This window comes from Phodopus roborovskii, unplaced genomic scaffold, assembly GCF_943737965.1.
Source record: "Phodopus roborovskii unplaced genomic scaffold, PHOROB, whole genome shotgun sequence".
In the NCBI taxonomy this organism is placed as follows: domain Eukaryota; kingdom Metazoa; phylum Chordata; class Mammalia; order Rodentia; family Cricetidae; genus Phodopus; species Phodopus roborovskii.
In genome coordinates, this window is record NW_026126407.1 from 4,691,013 (window position 1) to 4,713,281 (window position 22,269).

General features: G+C 42.5%; 1 protein-coding gene across 2 annotated transcripts in view; it reads right to left on the reverse strand.

The window, feature by feature from the left end:
- Fam222b (family with sequence similarity 222 member B) overlaps positions 1-15,842 on the reverse strand; it is a 57,509-nt gene extending 41,667 nt beyond the window's left edge. For both annotated transcript variants that reach the window (XM_051179915.1, XM_051179914.1), the window contains exon 1: positions 15,714-15,842. The gene's annotated coding sequence lies outside the window, so the exon portion shown is untranslated. The remainder of the gene's footprint in view (positions 1-15,713) is intronic.
- Between the last annotated feature and the right edge of the window lie 6,427 nt (positions 15,843-22,269).

Sequence of the window (22,269 nt, forward strand, 5' to 3'; positions counted from 1 at the left end):
TCTTTCTAACCACAAGTCAAGTCACGCTGTTCTCCTAACTCCAAAGAAAAAGTATGCCCTAGTTGTCTTAGTCTATTGTTCTGCTGCTGTGATAAGACACCATGGCCAAGGCAATTTACAGGAGGCTCACAGTTTGAGGGGGAGTCCAGACTGTCACTGTGGGGAGCATGGTGGCATGCAGGCAGGCATGGTGCTGGAGCAGAAGCTGAGAGCTCACACCTGATCCTCAAGCAGGAGGCAGAGAGAGTGAGCTAAACTGGGAAACTGCTTGAGTTTCTGAAACCTCAAAGCCCACTGCCAGTGCACACCTCCTCCAAAAAGGCCACATTCCTAATCCTTCCCAAACAGTTCCACCAACTGGGAAGCAAGAGTTCAAACACGTGAGCCTATCAGGTCATCCTCACTCACACCATCTCACTAGCTTTCAACCCAGTCACCTAAGCTCTGCCTGTTCATCTTGTACCACTCCCTCTTCCCACTATATCCAAACCACACTGCCCTCAGTTCTGCTCCTTCAGTCTGCCACACTCATTCTTCCTTAGGAGTGCTGTTTACTCTCATTCACTAGAATATAAGCTCCAGGACAGCAGAGACTTTATCTTCCCTCCCCCAAGACAGCATCTTGCTATGTCATCCAAGTGGGTCACATATTTATTTGTTATTATATGTATGGGTGTTTTGTCTGCCTGTATGTCTGTGCATCATGTGATTGCAGGGTCCTCAGAGGCTAGAAGAGGGTCTCACACTCCAGGAACTAGAATTACAGATGGCTTTGAGTCACTCTGTGTGTGTGTGTATGTGTTAGGAAGAGAGGTCATCCGGAAGAGCAGACAATGCTTTTAACAACTAACCCATCTCTCCAGTCCCCTCAAGTAGGTTTCAAACTCGCAATTCTCCTGCTTGAATATCCTAAATGCTAAAATTACAGATAGGATTATAGGTGCAGGTCATTAGCACACAAAACACAATAGAAATTCAATACATGGTTAGGTACCACTGAGGTAAATAAAGGAAGGAGGGAGGGGTCAAGTATAATGATATGGCCCCTATAGCCCCAACATTTAGGGGTAATAAAGCAGAAGGACTGCCACAAGTTCAAGACCAACTTGATCCATCCTGAGAGTTCTAAGCAGCCAGAGCTACATAAAGGAATAATCTCTTTAAAAAAAAAAAAAAAAAAGAAAAAAATAAGTGACTAGAGAAATGGCTCAGGGGCTGCTGGGCAGGGATGATGCACACCTTTAATCCTAGCACTCCAGAGGCAGAAGCAGGTGGATCTCTAAGCTCAAGGCCAGAGTGAATTCCAGGATAGCCAGGGTTACACAGAGAAACCCTGTCTTACAAAAACAAACAAAAAGCATGCACTGCTCTTCAAGACCCAATGGCTCACATTGGCCTGCCTGTAACTTCACATCTAGGGGATCTCACACCATCTTCTGGCCTCCAACTGTATGGATTCACATGCACCTATCCATACAAACAAACTTAATTTAAAAACAAAGCAAATCTTAAAAACAAAACAAAAACAACCAAACAAAAAGAAAATGGGTATGGCGATGTATAACTTTAATTCCAGCATTTGAGAGGCAAAGGCAGGCAGATCTCTGTGAGTTCGAGACCAGCCTGGACTACAGAGTGAATTCTGGGACAGCCAGGACTGTTTGTTTTACAGGGAAACCCTGTCTTGAAAAATAAAAAAATAAAACAAAAAGATTATATGTTCTTGCAAAGGAATAGAATTCTTCAGTTCCAAATACCAATTTTTTGGGGGGGGCTCACAATTGCCTGTAACTCTAGCTCCAGGGAACTAAATGTCCTCTTCTGTCCTTAGAAAGCAATTACACTTATATGCACATATATACACATACATACATACATACATACATACATACATACATACATACATACATACGGGCTGGAGAGATGGCTCAGCCGTTAAAGGCTAGGCTCACAACCAAAAACATATATACACATACTGAGATGCATACATACACTTATGCTTAAAATCAATTTTTTTTATTTTTGTGTTTTCAAGGCAGAGTTTCATTATGTTATGTAGCCCTAGCTGTTCTGGAATTTACTCTGTAGACCTGGCTAGCCTAGAACTCAAAGATCTGGCTGCCTCCCAATTGCTGGGATTAAAAGTGTGCAAAACCATTGTCAGGCAGCAAAGAGTTCTTTTTGCTTTTATCCAAGATTTATTTTTATGTGCATTGGTGTTTTTGCTTGCATGATTGTCTGTGTGAGGGTGCCAGATCCCTGGAACATGGCAGTTGTGAGCTGCCATGTAGGTGCTAGGAATTGAACCCAGGTCCTCTGGAAGAGCAGCCAGTGCTCTTAACTGCTAAGCCATCTCCCCAGCCCCACAAGTAGTTAAGACACTGAAATCAAGGGCCTGGGGCTAGAACCATCACCCAGATAAATAAAATATTTAAAAACTAAATTAAAGGAGTGGAAATATGGCTAACCACTTGATAGTACTTGATGCTCTTGCAGAGTACCTGGATTCAATTACCAGCATTCACGTAGCAGCTCACAACCATCCCTAGACATAGTATCTTACACCTATAGTCAGGAAGTGGAGACAGGAGAATTAAGAGTTCAAAGCCAGCTTTGGCTACATGGCAAGCCTGTCTGAAAAACAGAAAAATTAAAACTAATGGAGTAGAGAGAAGGGACAGAAGGCAGTGGGGAGGTTGGAAACCTTACAGTTCTTGGGAAAGGTTCTGATATTTCACTCGCACAGGTGCTCTGGTGTTTTATGCAGCAGTGCAGAAAGGGAAATGTTCTGCATAAAAGTAATTATTATTGCTAGGCATGGTGTTGCAAGCCTTTAACCTCTTGTTTCTGGGAAGCAGAGGCAGGTGGGATGGATCTCTATGAGTTGGAGGCCAGCCTAATCTATATAGTGAGCTCCTTACAAGTCAAGAATACACAGTGAGACCTTGCAGTTTATTGTTTTGTTTTGGTTGTTTTTGTTTTTCAAGACAGGGTTTCTCTGTGTAACAGCCCTAGCAGTCCTGGAACTAGCTCTGTGTAGACCAGGCTGGTTTCAAACTCACAGAGATCTGCCTGCCTCTGCCTCCCAGATCACTGGGATTAAAAGGCATGTGCTAACACTGCCTGGTTCTTTATTATTTACTCGTTTGTTTGTTTGTTTTTGTGTAGACAGTGTTTTGTCTGCATATAAGCCTGCAGGCTAGAAGAGGGCACTAGCTCTCATTATAGATGGTGGTGAGCCACCATGTGGTTGCTGGGAATTGAACTCAGGACCTCTGGAAGAACAGCCAATACTGAGCCATCTCTCCAGCCCTAGACCTTGGTTTAAAAACAACAAACAAATAAAGATAAACATTGATGATACAAAATAAAAAAAGACCAATTTTCCTTAATAAACTATATGTAGTGGAAGCATATTAATCTTCATATAATTTATAAACAATGGCCCTCTTGGTGGCCCTGTGTTAAGGATTAGCATATTTCCATTGTACTTCTATCTTCACCCTTGTTTCATTTTTGTTTTGAGAGATTTCTGATGTAGCCAACCCTGGCTTGGAACATCTGAATTTTCTGCCTTACCACCTGAGTGCTGAGACCTTGAGCACATGCCTCAACAGCCAAGTTTGTCTATCTTCTTTCTTCTCCAAAAGTTCTGGGGTTTGAATCTCAGTCTTTCTGTTAATTCTAGACAAGCATTCTACTACTGAATTATATCTCTAGAGATAGCTATGGTTTTTAGAGCGTGTCCCCATCTAGCTTCTCGTCCACCAGTTTTGAGACCATAGAAACTAAACTCAGGGTCTTGTGCTTGCTAAGCAAGGGCTGTACCCCTGAGTCACTTCAATCCTTTATCAAGAACTCTGTGTTTGGGGTGGGTTTTGTTGTTGTTGTTGCTGTTGTTTGTTTTTTTTTGTTTGTTTTTATTTTTTCAAGATAGGGTTTCTCTGTGTAACCAGGCCTGTCTGTCCTGGCAACTGGATCTGTAGATCAGGCTGGCTTCTAATTGTTTTAGGTTTTCTGACAAGGTATCACTCACTATGTTGCCCTGCCTGGCCTGGAATTCACTACGTAGATCAGGCTGGCCTCAAACTCATAGAGATACTTCTGCTTCTTCCTCTAGAGTACTGAGATCAAAGATATGTACTGCCACACCTGGCAAAGTGTATGTGTGTGTGTGTGTATGTGTGTGTGTGTGTGTGTATGTGTGCACGCACGTGCGTGCGTGCGTGTGTGTGTGTGTGTGTGTGTGTGTGTGTGTGTTTCTTTAAGGGATAGAAAGATGGTTCAGCAGTTAAGAGCACTGCTGCTCTTCTAAAGGATCTGATCAGGTTTGGTTCCCAGCACTCACACGGTGGGTAACAATCATCTTCAACTACAGTTTCAGAAGATCCAACACCCTCTTCTGGCCTCCATTGGTACTACATGCAAATGGTACACAGACCCATGTCAGCAAAACACTCACATATCTGAGGAGTTGGCAAGATGAAATCAGTACTTAGGAGCATATTGGGCAGCCACAACCACCTTCCTCTGGGCCCTGTAGATATCTAAACAGGTGTCACACAAAAACATATAAATAAAAATAAAAAGAAACAAACTCTGGATAAAATAGTTCACACCTATAAGTAGGGAGGCCAAGGCAGGAAAACTACAAAAAGATTTGATCACATGGGTACTGATGGCCATGTCAGAAGAGCAACAGATGGCAACTGATTTCAGGTTGTCGGACCACCAGGAGGCTGATGGGTAAATCTAAGACAGGCAAGGCCCCAAGACCACAGACTTCCAGAATGGCCTTGTTTGTTTTTCGAGACAGGGATTCTCTGTGAAACAGTCCTAGCTGTCCTGAAACTCACTCTGTAGACCAGGCTGGCCTTGAACTCAGAGATCATCAGCCTGCCTCTCCCTCCCAAGTGCAGGGATTAAAGGCGTGCACCACCACCCAGCTTCCAGAACGGCTTTCCTTGGGCTGTGCCTTCACATGTTTACTGCTGCCATCTTTCTCCGGTATCCAGCATGGTGTGAATGGACGTGGAAGATCCCCACTGCCTGTGAAGTAGAGTATTTATCTCATCCTATTCTGCTGGGCATTTTTACCCATGCATTACTATGAAAATTATTTCCTCCTAAGCTGTACCGTACTGATAATAATAATGTTAGTTTAAATAGTTTTGATAATTAAAAATAAAACAAGGAAGTGTCACACAGCTAGAACACATGAGATTCTATCTGAGAAGCCACACAGACTGTGGCTTAGGTTAATGATTAAAACAACAATTGAGACGGAAGATGGTGGCGCATGCCGTTAGCCCCCAGCACTCGGGAGGCAGAAGCAGAGGCAGATCTTTGAGTTTGAGGCTAGCCTTGTCTACAAAGTGAGTTCCAGGACAGCCAGGACTACTGCACAAAGAAACCCTGTCTCAAAACACCAAAGAAAAAGAAAAAAAACAATTGAGTCCCAGTAGCCCAGCTAGTATAAATTCTTCTAATCATAATGTTGGGAGATGTGTTCACAAATTTTGGAGTATGTCATAGCTGGAAAAAAGCTTTGAAAATAACTTAGACTAAGATGTTTTGTCCAATAGCTCTGAAGTGAAAAACCTAAAAAGACGATCTAAAGCTTCAGCAGGCCACACAGCTGAATGAGGAACTTAAGGTCAGGGAACAAGAACAAAGCAAACCAGTTATCATTAGCTATTGTATCTTTCTTGCTAGGATTGGTTGATGACCAAAGGTGATGATTAATTCCTTATACCCATTTCTGCCCACAAGCTCCTGATACAAAGAAACTATTGATGAGTGGGTATGCACCCTAAAGATTTAAAGTAGAGCTGATTGATTCTTTTTCATATGTAAAAATTTAGATTTGTGTATCTTTTAAGATTTCTTATAAGATTACCTTTTGAGATAAGTAATAAAGTGATTGGTCCTTTCTTTGTAACCACAAAATGCAGTCTGCCAGTAAAAGAATATCCTGCTTGCTTATATACAACTTGTTGCTTGGGTATGAATGTACATTGGTTCAGACAGGAAAGATGGCTCAGCAGTTAAGAACACTGGCTGCTGCTCTTCCAGAGGACCTGAGTTCAATTTTCAGCAACCACATGGTGGCTCACAACAATCTGTAATGAATGTACTTTGGTTCTCAGGATAATTTGTTTTTCATCTGTAATACATAAAATGTTTAATCATGTAAGGGATATGGAAAACATGCTGTTTTTTACTTTATTCATTGTAATCATTCACTTGAAAAACAGAATGTAGCTATATTGTAATTTTGATATTGCCTGAAAGTTTTGCTGGGGCATATAAGCTGTAACGGAAAGAACAGAGTTAAAATGAGTTAGAAGGAAAACATCAAGAGTGAGAGAATAAAGATAGAATTAGAAGAAAAACATCAAGACACAGAAGGGACATTTCTGGTAGAGATAAGAAAAGGAAATATAGAATTAGAATACAAAAGAATAAAGACAAGGTCTGAAGAAACCCATCAAAACAGTATGTGATTGTCTTTTCCTTTACCCCCTCAGATAAAAAAAAGTCATTATTTTAGATTCCCTTTGAGCCCCGAGCTGCTGGGAGCTGCCCTGGCAGGCAGCAGTACCTGGAGCCTGAACAGGGACATTAAAGGGATAATCAAGATTGTCTCAGAAAGAAGGAAAAATTTTTTTTTCAAGGAACCCTGAGTTATCTAGGAGGACCATGTTACAATTAATCAGTCAATCAACCAATCATCTTTTGGGGGGGGGCTTTTGAAAAGAAGGATTGGGATTTAGCTCATTGATAGAATGCTTGCCTAGTGGCAGAATGTCCTAGTAGTCTAAGGTAACTCTGAACTTCAGATCCTCCTGCTTTTACCTTCAAAGTACTGAGATTACAGATGTAAACCACTACGGTTGGTTTATACAGTACTTGAAAATGAAACCAAAGCTTCCTACCCTGAGACAAGCACAAATCACCATTTTATAATGATCTATCCAAATCTGATTGGTTTTTGTTTTGTTGTTTTTTCGAGACAGGGTTTCTCTGTGGCTTTGGAGGCTGTCCTGGAACTAGCTCTGTAGATCAGGCTGGCCTAGAGCTCACAGGATCTGCCTGCCTCTGCCTCCCAAGTGCTTGGACTAAAGGCATGCGCCATCAACACCCATCTCCAAATCTGATTTTTTGCTTTCTTTTTTTTAACTGTATTTTTAAGGGTTGGAGATGTAGCTTAGCAGATAGGGTTCTTACCTAGCATGGTCCAGGCCCCAAGTTAAATTCCCAGCACCCAATAAAACTGGGTGTATTGGTGCATACCTGTGATCTCAGCACTTGGGAAATGGAGGCAGGAGGATCAAGTCTCAGGTGATTCAAAACTATATACCAAGTTTAATGCCTGCCTGGGGTACATGGATTTTTTTAATAAATAGTAATATAGGGCTGGAGAGATGGCTCAGAGGTTAAGAGCACTGGTTGCTCTTCCAGAGGTCCTGAGTTCAATTCCCAGCAACCACATGGTGGTTCACAGCTATCTGTAATGACATTTGGTGCCCTCTTCTGGTTGTAGGCAGAACACTATATACATAATAAATAAATATTAAAAAAAATAAAAAAATAAAAAGTAAAATAAGGACTAGCACTCAGGAGGCAGAGGCAGGCGGATCCCTGTGAATTCAAGGCCAGCCTGGTCTAGAGCGAGTGCCAGGACAGTCTCCAAAGCTACTCAGAGAAATCCTGTCTTGAAAACACAAATAAATAAATAGAAATAGAGGTAAAGAGGATGATGGTTCAATGGCTAAAAATGCTAAATTCAGTCCCTAAGACCCACATGGTAAAGAGAGAACTGACTCCAGCAAGTTACCCTTTGACCTTTACACGCATGCCTTGGCACATGTGAGCACACAAATATTATCCACATACAAGGATGGCACAGTGGTTAAAAGAACATTCTGCTCTTCCAGAGCACCTGGGCTCAATTCCCAACACCCACATTTGGGCTCACACTGTCTATAACTTCAGTTTCAGGGAATCTGATGCCCTCTTTTGGCCTCTGCAGGTACCAGGCATGTATGTAGTATAGACATACTTGCAGGCAAAACATGCATACACACAAATTTTTAGAAAAAAATGTAAAACATTTACACATACTCACATGCACACAAAACATACCTTTTTTTTTTAAAGGGTGGGGGGTTAGTAATTTTCCTTTTAAGCTGTATTCCTTTCATCCTACCTCACAGGCAGTAAAGAGAGAGTCATGAACCACTTCTCTAAGAAAGCATTCTCCTCACTAAGATAGCAAGCGTACAATGACTTCACACTCATCACCCCTCTGGTCAGCAGGAGAGCTCCTGCCCACCCCCACTCCCCATCCCCGCCACTCTTCTCATTTACGGTCACTTGGGAATTGATTAAACTTGAATCATGTTCCAGATGTTGCCACACAGTTTTAAGAGTTTAAAACTAAGCATTAGGCACACATTTCTTATGAAAGCCTTCCAAGCTTCCTGTGCTGATGCATTATTCAATGTTACTCTGCAAAGTCATAGCTCATTTCCTCCCCTTGCTTTTCCTGTCTTAGTAGTGAGTACTAACAGTGCCTCTGGCTTTCCATCCTCAAACTTCTCTTTTTCCTTAATCTTCATTCATTACAGGAGTCTGAACACAGACCACCACCACTACCACCATAAATTAAGGAGCTGAGTTTCCCAACTTAGGGAGAGCACAATGGACAAGCCTCAGACACCTTCATGATCATGTTATCTTCCTGCCAGGTAATTTTTCATCTTCAGAATTTACTGTTAACTTGAAATGCCTTTTCTTGTCTCACTTGGAGGACCTGTTTTGCAGGTTCAATGTAGAATGTCTCCCATCAATACTTCTCAGCCTTGCCTTCATTCTTCTAACAAATAATCTATTCAGCTTCAGCAATCCATTCTTACAGTTCAGCTTCTCTGAAAACAGGACACATCTTACGATTAACGGCATACTGACCGGATCTCAGTAGTAGGTAACTGTAGGCAGAACTGTGGGTGCAGTTCTGTGGTATAGCACAGAATTTGGGACTGTTAACATGTGGAAAGCCCTGACTTCAGCACCACACAAAAAGTGAATTTTTTCTTGTGTGGTAGAACATACCTTTATTTCCAGCATTTGGAAGGCAGAGCCAAGCTTAGTCTACACAGGGAGTTTCAGACTAGGTGGGGTTACATAGTAGACAGGAGCGGTGGCACACAACTTTAATGCCAGCACTCAGGAAGCAGAGGCAGGTGGCTCTCCCAGTTCAGGGCTCAGCCTAGTCAACAGAGTAAATTCCAGGACAGCCAGGACTACACTGAGAAACCCTGCCCCACCGCCCAAAAAAAGAAAGAAATGTTTTTTATAATCCCTGACACCAAAAAATTGATTATTCAGGATTATATTCTATTATAAACACATTGGCAGTTGTTTATGAGTATGGGTGTTTTGGCTGCACCATGAGCATGCCTGGTGCCTGTGGAGACCAGAAGAGGGCATATGATCTGCGGGAACTGGAGTTACAGACAGTTGTGAGCCATCATGTGGGTGCTGGAAATCCAACCTAGGTCCTTTAGAAGAGTAGCCAATGTTTTTTTGTTTATTTTTGTTTTTTGAGACAGGGTTTCTCTGTATTGCTTTGGAGCCTGTCCTGGAACTAGCTCTGTGGACCACATTGCTGGCCTTGAACGCACAGAGATCCTCCTGCCTCTGCCTCCTAAGTACTGGGATTAAAGGCATGCACCACCAATGCAGCTATATTTTTTTCTTTTAAAGATGTTTTTATTTTATATGTATGTGTATGTGTGTGTTTGTGGAAAGACATATGCATATGTGAGTCCCAATGGAGGCCAGAAGAGTATCATCCAGATTCCTTGTTGCTACAGTCATAGACAGTTGTGAGTCACCTGATGTAAACACTGGGAACCAAACTTGGGTCCTTTGGTGCTCTTAACAATTACGCCATCTTGCTGAGTGGTGTTGGTACAAGCCTTTAGTCACTCACTGGGATTATGTGATTATGTTTTGGTTGTCCTCATCAGTGTAGTCCCCAACCCAACTTCTGTCATTCCTCAAGTACTGTCCACTTTGGTTTGTTTTTGTGTGGTGGATTTTTCTTCTGGCGGGGTCAAGTGTAGGCACTGCCTGAGGCCAGGCATGGTAGCACTCAGGAGGCAGAGGCAGGTGAATTCTATGAGTTCAAGGCTAGCCAGGTCTACAAAGTGAGTTCCAGGACAGCCAGGGCTGTTACAGAGGAACAAAATTCAAACAGAACAAATCAAACAAAAGCACTAGACTGCTCTTCCAGGGAGCCAAGTGCAAATCCCAGCTTACAACTGTCTGTAACTCCAAGATCTAACATCCTCACACAAACATACACGCAGGCAAAACACCAATGCATACAAAATAATAATAAAAAGAGTGTGCCCCACTATTCCAGGCTTTTTTAAATACAGGTCCTGGAGATCCTGGGATTGAACTCAGGTTCTCAGGTTTGCACAGCGAGCACTGACTGAGCTATCACTCCAGACCCATAGTTGGGTTTTGTTTTGTATTTGTTTGTTTATGAACTTGTTTTTATTTGAGACAGATCTCATGTAGTCCAGCTCAAGGTGATCCTACACTGTCTCAACCTCCTAAGTTCTTGTCAAGTCTTTATTTATTGATGAGTAATCTAAGGCAATGGCACATCATCTAAACTAGTTTAAAAATACAATAAAGCTGCAGATATGAACCCAGGCTTATTATGATTCATGTTTCATTCAACAAATATTAATGAGCAATTACTCTATGCTAACTTTATAAACACTAAAAGTAAGCCCTGGCATTTGGGAAGATATTCTGTACCATTGGTCCATTTTTTAATTTTTTTTTTAACTTTCATTCTAGCTTTATAAACCAGACTGATCTAAACCTCTCACTATATTGTCCAGGCTATCATCAACCTCATATTGATTCATCAACCTCATATTGATTCTCCATCCTCACTCTCAGGAATGCTGGGATTTTAGATGTAAATTACTATCCCCTCCTCATTCTTGAATTATTTGTGGTTCAAACTGGACTACTTCACAATGCTTCCGATCCCGGCCCTCCTCTTTTTTTGAGATAGGACTTCCAATTTCCTATGCAGCTGTGGATGACCTTGAACTTCTGATCTTCCTGCCTCCATCTCTCATGTGCTGTAATTTCAGGAACGTACAACCAAGCCCAGTATTATCAGTGCTAGGAATGAAATTCAGGCTGCAAACATGCAAGCATTCTACCAACTCAAGGACATTACCTCATAATTTAGAGTTTTACTAAGTTAAATCCACTCTCTTTACATTTTGCTATTGCTGTTTTTGTTGCTATTCTCTTCCTCCAGTACTGGAGCTCCAGCCTGGAGCGTCATGTATGTAAAAATATACTCAGAGATCCACCTGTCTCTGCCTTCCCAGTGCTAGGACTAAAGGCAAGTGCCACCACCAACCGGCCTAGTTTCTCTTTTAAACATCTTCCCATGTAGTTCACTTTTAAAGTTATCAACAGGATTTCAGAAAACAAAACAATATAGAAACCATTTATACCTTACTTCCATTATTAGCTAGCTGCTGCAAAATATCACAAGAGACTGTTTCCTTTCATCTGCTTATTATTAGATTTGGGGGGGCGGTGTGCATGTCAGAAGACAACCTGCTGGACTTAGTTCTTTCCATACAAACTCCAAAGACCAAACTTGGGCAGCAGGGCTGGTGGCCAGAGCCTTGGCCCGATAAGCTATCTATCTCACTTGTGAAATGGGTTACAAGATCAAAAGATCAAAAGGACACTTAGGAAATAAAGACTGTGTTTTTTTCTTTATATAAGCATCATAATCTTGTTTTTAAATAGAATGTTTTTAAATTTCCCCTGAGGCATATGGCTTTTTTTTTTTTTTTTAAGAAAAAATGATTCACTATTAGAATAAAAAATAATTAACCCTTATTCCTTGTGTCATTCCTTGTGTCATGAATTGAGGCAGATATTATATCCTCACAATTCATTTCTAACTTTAGTCAGACTGCTCATGTAAGGGGCGATCAGGCACTGGCCACCCCCTATTTTCTCCCCAGCAAAGAAAATCCGAACCTGGTAATTATCACTTGCTACATAAAAGTAACTAAAACAGCCGGGCAGTGTTGGCACATGCCTTTAGTCCTAGCACAGGGGAGGCAGAAGCAGGTTGATCTCTGTGAATTTCAAATCAGCCTGGTCACAAAGTGAGTTCTAGGACAGGCTTCAAAGCTACAGAGAAACCCTATCTGAAACAATAATAATAATAAAAATAAAAAATAAGATGGCTAGGCAAGGCTGATATTTTCTACCTCTATCTCATTTACTATATCTAAAGACAGAATGAGGTTGGGTCTGGAAAGTCTGTAATAGCAACAAATACCCTCATTTGTGGTGCTGGATATAGATCCCAGGGACCCAGGTGTACTAACCAAACAGTGCCTTACCCAAGTCCCAAGCCCGCTCTCCCCTGACCACACCCTCCTTTCTTTTCTTTTCTCTCTTTTATTTTTAAGTATTAGAGATCAAAACCAAGGCTTTGGACATGCTAAATCTACAACTCTGTGTGTGTGTGTGTGTGTGTGTGTGTGTGTGTGTGTGTGTGTGTGTGTGTATGTTGAAGGGGCAGGGTCTCACTATACTAATGCTGGCCTATTAGCTTTGAACTTACTCTATCACCCAGGCAGCTCTTGAACTGGAGATACCACACACACACACCTCACTATCACATTCCCTCAGCAGCTAGCTGTGACTATAAGCCTGGACCAGCAGGTCAAGCTTAAGAACAACCCCTTATGTCTTTGAAACAGAGTCCCACTGTGTAGGCCTGGCTGATCTGGAACTCATTATGTAGTTCAAGCTAGCCTCAAATTCAGGGACTGGCCTGCCTTTCCTTCTGACCTATCATACCTAGCCCTCAAATCCCTGGCTGGAGGGATGGCTCAGAAGTTGGGAGCATTGGCTGCTCTTCCAGAGGACCTGGGTTCAATTGGCAGCACCCACATGGCAGCTCACAACTGTCTATAACTCTGGTTCCAGGGGATCTGGCATCCTCACACAGACATATGTGCAAGCAAAGAACCAATGAACATTAAAAAAAAAAAAAATTAAATATTAAAAAAAAAAGCTGGGAGTGTAGGACACACCTTTAATCTCAGCACTTGGGAGGCAGAGGCAGGCCAATCTCTGTGAATCTGATGCTAGCCAGATCTACAAAGTGAGTTCCAGGATAGCCAGGCTGTTACACAGAGAAACTGTCTTGGAAAAAAAAAAGAAAGAAAAGGAAAAACACAAACCAAAATAAACTATGGTCTTATAGAGAATAGCCATAGAATTTACAGGGAGTCAAATAACTAGATAGAACAAAAAGGTTAAATTAATTGTTGCTGTACAGTTCCAAGACAGAAACACAAAAATGTGTTACCAGGTAGAGAAGTTAAAGACAGCTAGTGTTCATTTCCTCTGTATCTCTACAATAATTCATTCCTCTTATCTGTGGATTTCCATGGATCTAGCACAGCCACTCCCACCCTTATTCAGCTAAAAGTAATCACTCCCCAATTTTCAAAAGGCCTCACCATTGAAAACTCTCAATTCTCTGAGCCAGCAGAGCTAAAGTATCCGCCTTTATGTCCACTTGAAAGGCATCTGCACTTATCTTTCCAAAGCTGTGCCTAGAAAAGCACTTTCTCTCTATGGAAGCATGCAGTTTAACTCTGTCCTTTGTTTTATCTACCCTCAACAACAAAGATACAGGAGTGCTAGCCCTCTCAAAGAACCAGCCATCTCTTAGGTCCTTGCACAACTACCTACTTGTCTTTTTCATTCCAGAGAAAAGATTCCAGACAAAAAGAGTTGAAAAGTTGTATACACCAAACTGAGCTCCAAAACAGAGAATTCCCTGGGGCAAAGAGACTTGCAAAGGACATTTTTACAATTAAAAAACATCAGGGTCTGGCAGGCAATTCTGCTATTGTCAGTTGTGGGGGGGATTCAAAACAGGCTTTTTCTGTGTAACAGTCCTGGCTGTCCTGGAACTCACTCTGTAGAACAGGCTGGCCTTGAACTCACAAAGTTTTTTGTTTTTGTTTTTTAAATAAAAATAATAGAAGCCTGTTCTGGGCTTAATAAAAAAAAAAAAAAAAAAAAAAAAAAAAAAAAACTGTAACCCTAGCTACAATGGGGGATTGGAAGTTCAAGACCAGCCTAGGTAACTTAGTGAGACTGTCTCAAATTTAAAAAAATACAAAAGTGTCTAGTGGTAGGGCACTTGCCTAGTACATTAAAAACCCAGGTTCAGGTTCCAGTATCAAAAGAAGTCTGGGGAGATGGCTCAGTAATAAATCACTTAGCACACAAGCATTTACTGAGGACCCCCTCCAGAACCTCAGCCAAGTATGCCCGTGGGGAAACAGAAGCAGATTGTTAATCAAACCCAACCTGTGCTTAAACTCAAGACCAGCATGAGCAAGTCCTCAAAACCCTGTCTCAGGAAGCTAGGCGTTGATGGTGCATACCTTTAGTCCCAGCACTCCGGAGGCAGCGCAGGTGGAGCTCTGTGAGTTTGAGTCCAGCCTGGTCTACAGAGCTAGTTCCAGGACAGGCTCCAATGCAATACAGAGAAACCCTGTCTAAGAAAAAAAAAAAAAAAAAAAAAAAAAAAGCCTGTCTTGAAATAAAAAGTAATTGGCAGGTGAGGATGTAGCTCTGTGCTTTGGTCTCGTCCCAATTTCCTCCCTCTAGGGTCATAGGGTCAGGCGGTGCATACCATTTGTAAAAATGCAGGAGAATGGTACTTTTCCCATACAATATGACAGTCAATTTCTCACACCACAGAAGAAAGTGCCATTTCTACAGATGATATGCTGTGCTTATGCAGAAAGCACGTTTTTTTTTTTTGTTTGTTTGTTTGTTTTATTTGTTGTCTACTGAGGTTTTACAGATATGCTTTGTTTTGACGGGGAAATCAGTCGTTCCATTAATAATCATGGGATCTAAAAACCAATATAGCATTGTTGATTCATAGCATCCGTACGGTACTTACAATCTATCGGTTTCATAAGCACTCTCAACCACATACATGCAGCTTACAAAAGCCCTGCATTTAGTACTGCATCTTCCAGAGATTCAGAAAGGTTAAGTGGGTTCTATCCAAGGCTATCGATCAGGTTTATCTATGATGGACTTGGCTCCAAACCTGGCTCCAAGTCCTCAGCTCTTTAACCTAGATTCCTCCTAGATTTAAACAGAGCTTCCGATTCCTAAGCATTATCCAGGACACACCATAACTTCAGTGACTGGCCCTTCTCTGCCTGATTTCAGAGTTGGCTTCTTCAGCTCCAGCACGGCTTTTATTTTCCACCACCCTTCCCCCAGCAACCATTCTCTGAAAGAAGCGGAAAGGGAGAGGCGACCCAAAGCTCCTGGGGGAAGGGATGATGACAAGCCAGGCAGCGCAAGGCACTGGCCCTGCCGTGAGCTCCTTCACTCCACGAAGCGCAGCCCCTTCCCTCCGCCAATCTGTCCAGCTCTGGGACTCACGACCTAATCATCCATGCTCCAAATTCTCCCACCATCACCTCAAACTATCCCTCCCCCGCGACCCTCCGTCCCCGACCAGCAGAGGCCAGCCCGCCACATCTGCTGCACACCCCAGTGTCGATTCCGCTTAAACCAGCACTCACTGTCGGTGACTGGGCCCGGCCCTCATGGCTGCTCCGTTGTCGCCCGTCGCCACCACTGCTGCTCCACGCCCCAGCCTCTCAGTCACAGCCGCGGTCCGGACTGGCCCGGAGCCTCTCTTGCGCCTGCGCACCCCAGAGCGCCCGGGGCCCTCTTGGGCAGCCCGCGCCTGCGCATCTTGCTCCGGGGGCGTCTTTCTCAGTGCCTGATGGCCGGCTTCTCTGGGTGTCATGGGCACGGCCACCCGCTGATCTAGAGGTACGAGAATGAGACTGCTTTACTTTTAGGCCTCTAGAATATCTTGCCTACATTACTAAAGTCTTGAATTTGGACTTATCTATTAAGTCACACATTTAAGGACTCCTCCAGAATTCTGGATCCAGCCTTCATTTAAAAACTGATGTTTTAGGCAAAGAGGAAATCGCAGGTGAATAGTTCCCTACTGTTCATCTCCGACTGTCGAGTCTCATCTTTTTTGAAAACTGAAAAGGACACAAGCTTGTTAAACCAGCAGCAATTGGAAGATTAATACAGCCAATTATGAGCGACTGACATAGGTCCTAGGAACCAAACCCCACACCTGTGCATGAGCAGTAAGTGCTCTTAAACGCGGAGCATCTCCCCAACTCCTATACAACTATCTTTAATGGGACTCTTCAGTATTTAATAAACTAACAGACAGACGGGGTAGGGCACTTCATGAATCTTTGCAGAGGCAGACGGATCTCTGTGAAGTTGAGACTAGCTTGGTCTAAGTAGTGAGTCCCAGGACAACCAGAGCTGCATTGAGAGATTCTTTCCCCCCAAAACAGAAAGCAAGTAGCTGTTAACTTCTCTCTCTGCCTTCTTCTCAGGAAAGTACCTAGGAACCTGAGGATTTTCATCAGATGCTTACAGCAGTATTACTATTATGATGATGACAACGACGACTTTGGCTGTGTAAATCAGGATATCAGTATGTAGCCCTGGGCTGGTATTGAACTCCCTATGTAGTCCATGGTGACCTCAAATTTGTTATTCTCCTGCCTCAGCCTCCTCAGTGGCAAGAAGACAGCTATGTACTACCTACCATACCTGGCACATGCTTATGACTTTTAATTATATAATTCTAGCAGGGCAGTGGTGGTGCACACCTTTAATCCCAGCACTTGGGAGGCAGAGGCAGGTGAGCTCGAGGCCAGCATGGTCTACAGAGTGAGTTCCAGGACAGACAGGGCTACACAAAAAGACACTTTTGTAAAATCATATGTTGCTACAAGTTGGAACATACTAATTGGTATCTTATACAGTGTACACAGTTTCAAACTTAACAAGTAAGCTGCCTTCTATCTGGTCTGGGATGAAGGGACTCTTGACTTTAATTACGATTGTTTACAGCATGGGTGGCTGTTCTACTGGACAAAATGTCTCTTTTTTTCTTTTCTTTTCTTTTTTTTTTTTTTTCTTTCTCTCTCATTTTAAGTGTCTTCCAGGGAATGGAGAACTGGCTCAGCAGTTTAGAGCACTTGTTGCTCTGGAGCTGGGTTCTATTCTTAGCACCTACATGGTAGTTTACAACCATCAATAATCCAGTTTCTGGCCTCCTCAAGCACCAGGCACATACATGGAGTACATATATACACTCAGGCAAAATACACATAACATTTTTTTAAAAATCTGAAAGTGTCTTCCAAATAACTATGAGCATTTCCTAACTATGTTCTTAGTGATGTTCTTTTTAATATTTATTTTATGTGTATGGATGTTTTGTCTGCATATATATGTGTATGTTACCATGTATGTGCATGCCAGAAAACTGTGTCAGATCCCTTTGGACTTGAGTTACAGACAGTATGAGCCATCCCTTGGTTGTTGGGAATAAAGCCCATATCCTCAGCAAGAACAGCTGTCATAGGGTATCTATGGCTGTGATGAAACACCATGACAAAAAGCAACTTCGGGAAGAAAAGGTTTATTTTGCTTATATTTCCACATCACAGTCCATCATCAAAGGAAACAGGACAAGAACTCAATTAAGAACTTGGAGTCAGGAGCTGATAAAGAGGCCAGGGAGGAGTGCTGCTTACTCAGCCTGCCATCTTCTTTCTTCCTCCTCCTCCTTTATTTGGGGAGAGAGAGACAAGATCTTTCTATACATTCTTAGATGTACTGGAACCAGCCTACTGGCTTGCCTGCCTCCCTCCCTCCTTCCCTTTCTTCCTTCCTTGTTTTATTTTTTTGACACAGGGTTTTTCTGTGTAGCCCTGGATGTCCTAGAACTCACTCTGTAGATCAAACTCAGAGATCCAACTGCCTCTGTTTCCTGAGTGCTGGGATTAAATGCATGTGCCACAAGGCAACCAGCCTGCTTTCTTACAGCAACCAAGACCACCAGCCCAGTGGTTGCAACACCCACAATGGGCTGAACCTACCACATCAATATCCAATCAAGAAAATGCCCTACAGCCCCATTCTTTTTTCTTTTTGGTTTTAAAGACAGGGTCTCTGTGAGTCCTGGCTGTCCTGGAACTCACTTTGTAGACCAGGCTGGCCTTCCAACTCAGAGATCTGCCTGCCTCTGCCTCCCAAGTGCTGGAACTAAAGGTGTGCACTGCCACCTCCAGGCTTACAGCCCCATTTATGGAAGCATTTTTTCAATTGAGGCTCCCCCCTCCATGTGATGTTAGCTTCTGTCAAGTTGACATAAAACTAGCCAGAAGAGCAGTTATTCTTTTTAACTGCAGAACCATCTCTCCAGCTCCCTCTTGTTGGTTTTAAGATCTCATATAGACCCAGTCTGGCCTTGAACTCCTGCTCCTCCTACCTCTACCTTCCGACTGCTGGGATTACAGATATACACCAGCATTCCCAGCACAAGGTCTTGTTGATGTGTGTAGAGTAAAAGCTAGTAGCTGATAGAATTGGGTTGTGGCCCGTAACCAGGATATCCTGTGAGCTGTGCCCTATTGGCACTATTTATTCAAGGTGACACGTTTGTAATCCCTGCACTTAGGGAGTATACAGAAGGGCTTCCTCAAATTGAAACCACCTTGAGAAAAATAGCAAGAACCAGGCCACATAGCAAAACCCTGTCTGGGAGGTGGGGAAGAGCCTGTATCAGTTGCAAAATTATTGCACAGTTGGCACCAAAAGAGAATTGCACAGCCAAGGATGATGGAGAATTAATATTGACACTACTTCCTGATGAATGGATGACTAAAAGGAAGGCCTGAAGTGACCTTGAAGTTTCTGGGAACAATGCCTTGCTTCTCACCTCTCTGCTATATCATCAATGTCTCCATCTCCTGGATACTTGCCACATGTGGCTTCCTGGGGAGGCCTGCTAGGATCTACATGATGATAGTACTTCTTCCCACATTTAAACCATTCTGGGTCTCCCAAGATAATTCTACTCTCCAATTAAAGTTTTATATGCTAGGGTTGCATGTAGATTCTTGCTGGCTGGCTTCTTTATGTATGCCAGGACAATCTCCAACTTTCATTTCCTCAGTGCTAGGAATAAAGTACGCACAACCATACACTGTTTACTGGTTCTGGTGTTTGAGCACAAAGTTGCATGCATGCTAGGCAAACACTCTGCCAACTGAGCTATATCCTCATTCCCCAACCACCACCCCCCTTTTTTTTTCAAGACGGGTAGCATCGGCTGGTCTGGTCTAGACCTCACTATGAAGAACAAGCTGGTCTAGAATTTGCAGTGATCTTCCTGACTGTGCTTTCCAAGTGCTAGATTACATCACATTCAGAAATATTTGAATGGCTGTTGTTATTGGAGACAGGGTCTCACTATGTAGCTTTGTCTGGCCTGGTATTCACTATGTAGACCAAGCTGGTATTAAATTCATAGAGATGTACCTGCTTCTACTTCCCAAGTGCTAGGAGTAAAGATGTGAGTCACCAAGACCACTTGAATTTTATTTGGGGACTGGAGAGAAAGCTCAGCAGTTAAGAGCACTTGCTGTTCTTCCAGATAACCTAGGGTTGGTTCCCAGCACCCACATTTCACTTGACAACAGTCTGTTATTCCAATTTCAGGAGATGCAGTAACACATTTCCTTCTGGCCTCTAGCACTGCACTGCTCTTGTGCATATGCATACATGCAGACAGAACACTAACACACATGAAATGTTTTTTTAATAAAAAAAAAATTGGCCAGGTGGTGGTAGCACATGTCTTTAATCCCAGCACTTAGGAGACAGAGGCAGGTAGATCTCTGTGAGTCAGAGGACAGCCTGGTCTACAGAGTGAGTTCCAGGAGAGGTGGGACTACACAGAGAAACCCTGACTCAAAAACCAAAGAAAAATCTTAAAAGATTTCTCTCTCTCTCTCTCTCTCTCTCTCTTTCTCTCTCTCTCTCTCTCTGTGTGTGTGTGTTCATGTGTGCCCACAGAGGCCAGAAGAGGGGGTCATATTTCTTAGAGATGGATCTACAGGCAACTGTCAGCCCCTGGGTGTGGATGCTAGGAACCAAACTTTAGTGTTCCGTAAGAACAGCAAGTACTCTTAGAATCATCTCATCCTCTTGGACTTTTTCCTTTCCCATTTGTTTTTTTTTTTTTGAGACAAGATTTCTCTAAATAACACTGACTGTGCTGGAACTCACTCTAAACCAGGCTGGCCTCTAACTCCAGATCTGCTGCCTCTGTATCCCAAGCACTGGGAGTAAAAGTGTGTAATAAATACTACAGCCCAGTTGGCTTTTTTAATTTTCAAACCAGGTCTCATTATATAGCCCAAATTGACCTTGAATTTTTAATCCTTTTACTCTGCCTCCTGGGTTTTGAGATTATAGACCTGTGCCAACATAATCCATCAGACCATGTGTCCTTCCTCGCAGGCATAGAGAATATAACTCAAGTCAATCAATATACCTAACATATATCCAAGCCAATCAGAATGTAACATTCAAGGCTACAGAGGTTTTTAGGATGGACACAGAACTCATTCAGAGATGGAAAGGCTCAAGAATTTTCCCTGGGGGCTGGTATCAGACTCTCACAAGCACCCTGCAGTTCCATGATTAGAATGCTGAGTCTGGGGGATCATTAGTTGAAGACCTTCCTGGGCTACACAGTGAGCTCAAAGCCCACATGATTTATAGAGGAAGACCCTATCTCAAGGAAAACAAACAAGCCAACCACTCAGGAAGCCCAGGAAACAGGATCACAGGTTCAAGACCAGTCTGGGCTACAAATGAGAGCCTGGTTCAAAACAAGAGTAGTATTAAGACGCCAAACATGCTGGGCAGTGGTGGTATGCACCTTTAGTCCCAGCACTCGGGAGGCAGAGGCAGGAGGATCTCTGTGAATTCAAGTCTAGGCTGATCTACAGAGCTAGTTCTAGGACAAGCTCCAAAGCTACACGGAGGAAACCCTGTCTTAAAAAACCAAATAAATAAATAAAAATAAAAGAATCAGAGCTGGAACCTGCTTATAGGATAAGGTACTTATGAAGAAGAAAGGGTGGGTGTAGGAAAGAGGTCTCCCTTTATAGTCTCAATTGGCTATTGCTAGATTGCTAGTGAGTAAGGTGTTTTGTTTTGAGACAAGGTCTCACCATGTAGCTTTGGCTGATCTGGAATTAGCCATGTAGACCAGGCTAGTCTTGAAACTCAGAGATCCACCGACCTTGCAATAAGGCATGTAGTACACAATGCCTGACTCAGTGAGTAGTCAGTTAAAGAATATTAGGTCATCAATAAGTATCATTCCTGTCTGGCCATTTCTTGGTATCTGTGGGCAGGGCAATCAAGAAACTAGCAGAATCTATTGAAACAAGTTAAGTTACTTCTAGAAACCAAATTATTAGAGTTACTGGAGTTGTCATAGTTCAACCAACATAGAGGAGCTGTAGAAAATGATCTGGCCATGGCTAACAGTGGTATATATCTATAATTCCAACACTCAAGGAACAGAGACAGGAGGATCTCTGCAAATTTGAGGCTAGCCTGAACTACATAGTTCCAGGTCAGTCTGGACTATATAACAAGACCTTATCTCAAAAAGAAAGAAAAAAGTTGAAGAGAGAAAAAGGAAAAAAAGGAACTGTTTTTATATGTAACTCAGTGGGAAAATATTGGCATAGTATCTGAGAAACCCTGCCTTGAGTCTCCAGCGCTAAAAAAAAAAAAAAAAAAAAAAACAAAGCACAGGCTAGAAGGATGGCTTAGAGTTCAAACACATGTATTTCTTTCAGAAAGGAGTTCAATTCCCAATACCCACATCAGGCAGCTCATAACTGCCTGTAACTCTAGCTCCCAGAGACTGAACACCTCTGGCCTCTGTGGATACGTACACATGTGGCACATGCACAGCATTAAAACTAAAATAAATACAAGCTGAGCATGGTGGCACATGACCTTAATCCTAGCACTTGGGAGAAGGCAGGAGTTCCAGGCCAGCCAGGGCTATATAAAGAGACTGTGTCTTGGAAACAATAATAAAAATAATACAAATATTAAAAAATAACTAATCATTTAGACATTGACTCATTTAACTTAAAATTTTGTCATTCCTAGGATTCTTCTGTAGTCTTATCTGTTAGCACAGAAGTATTT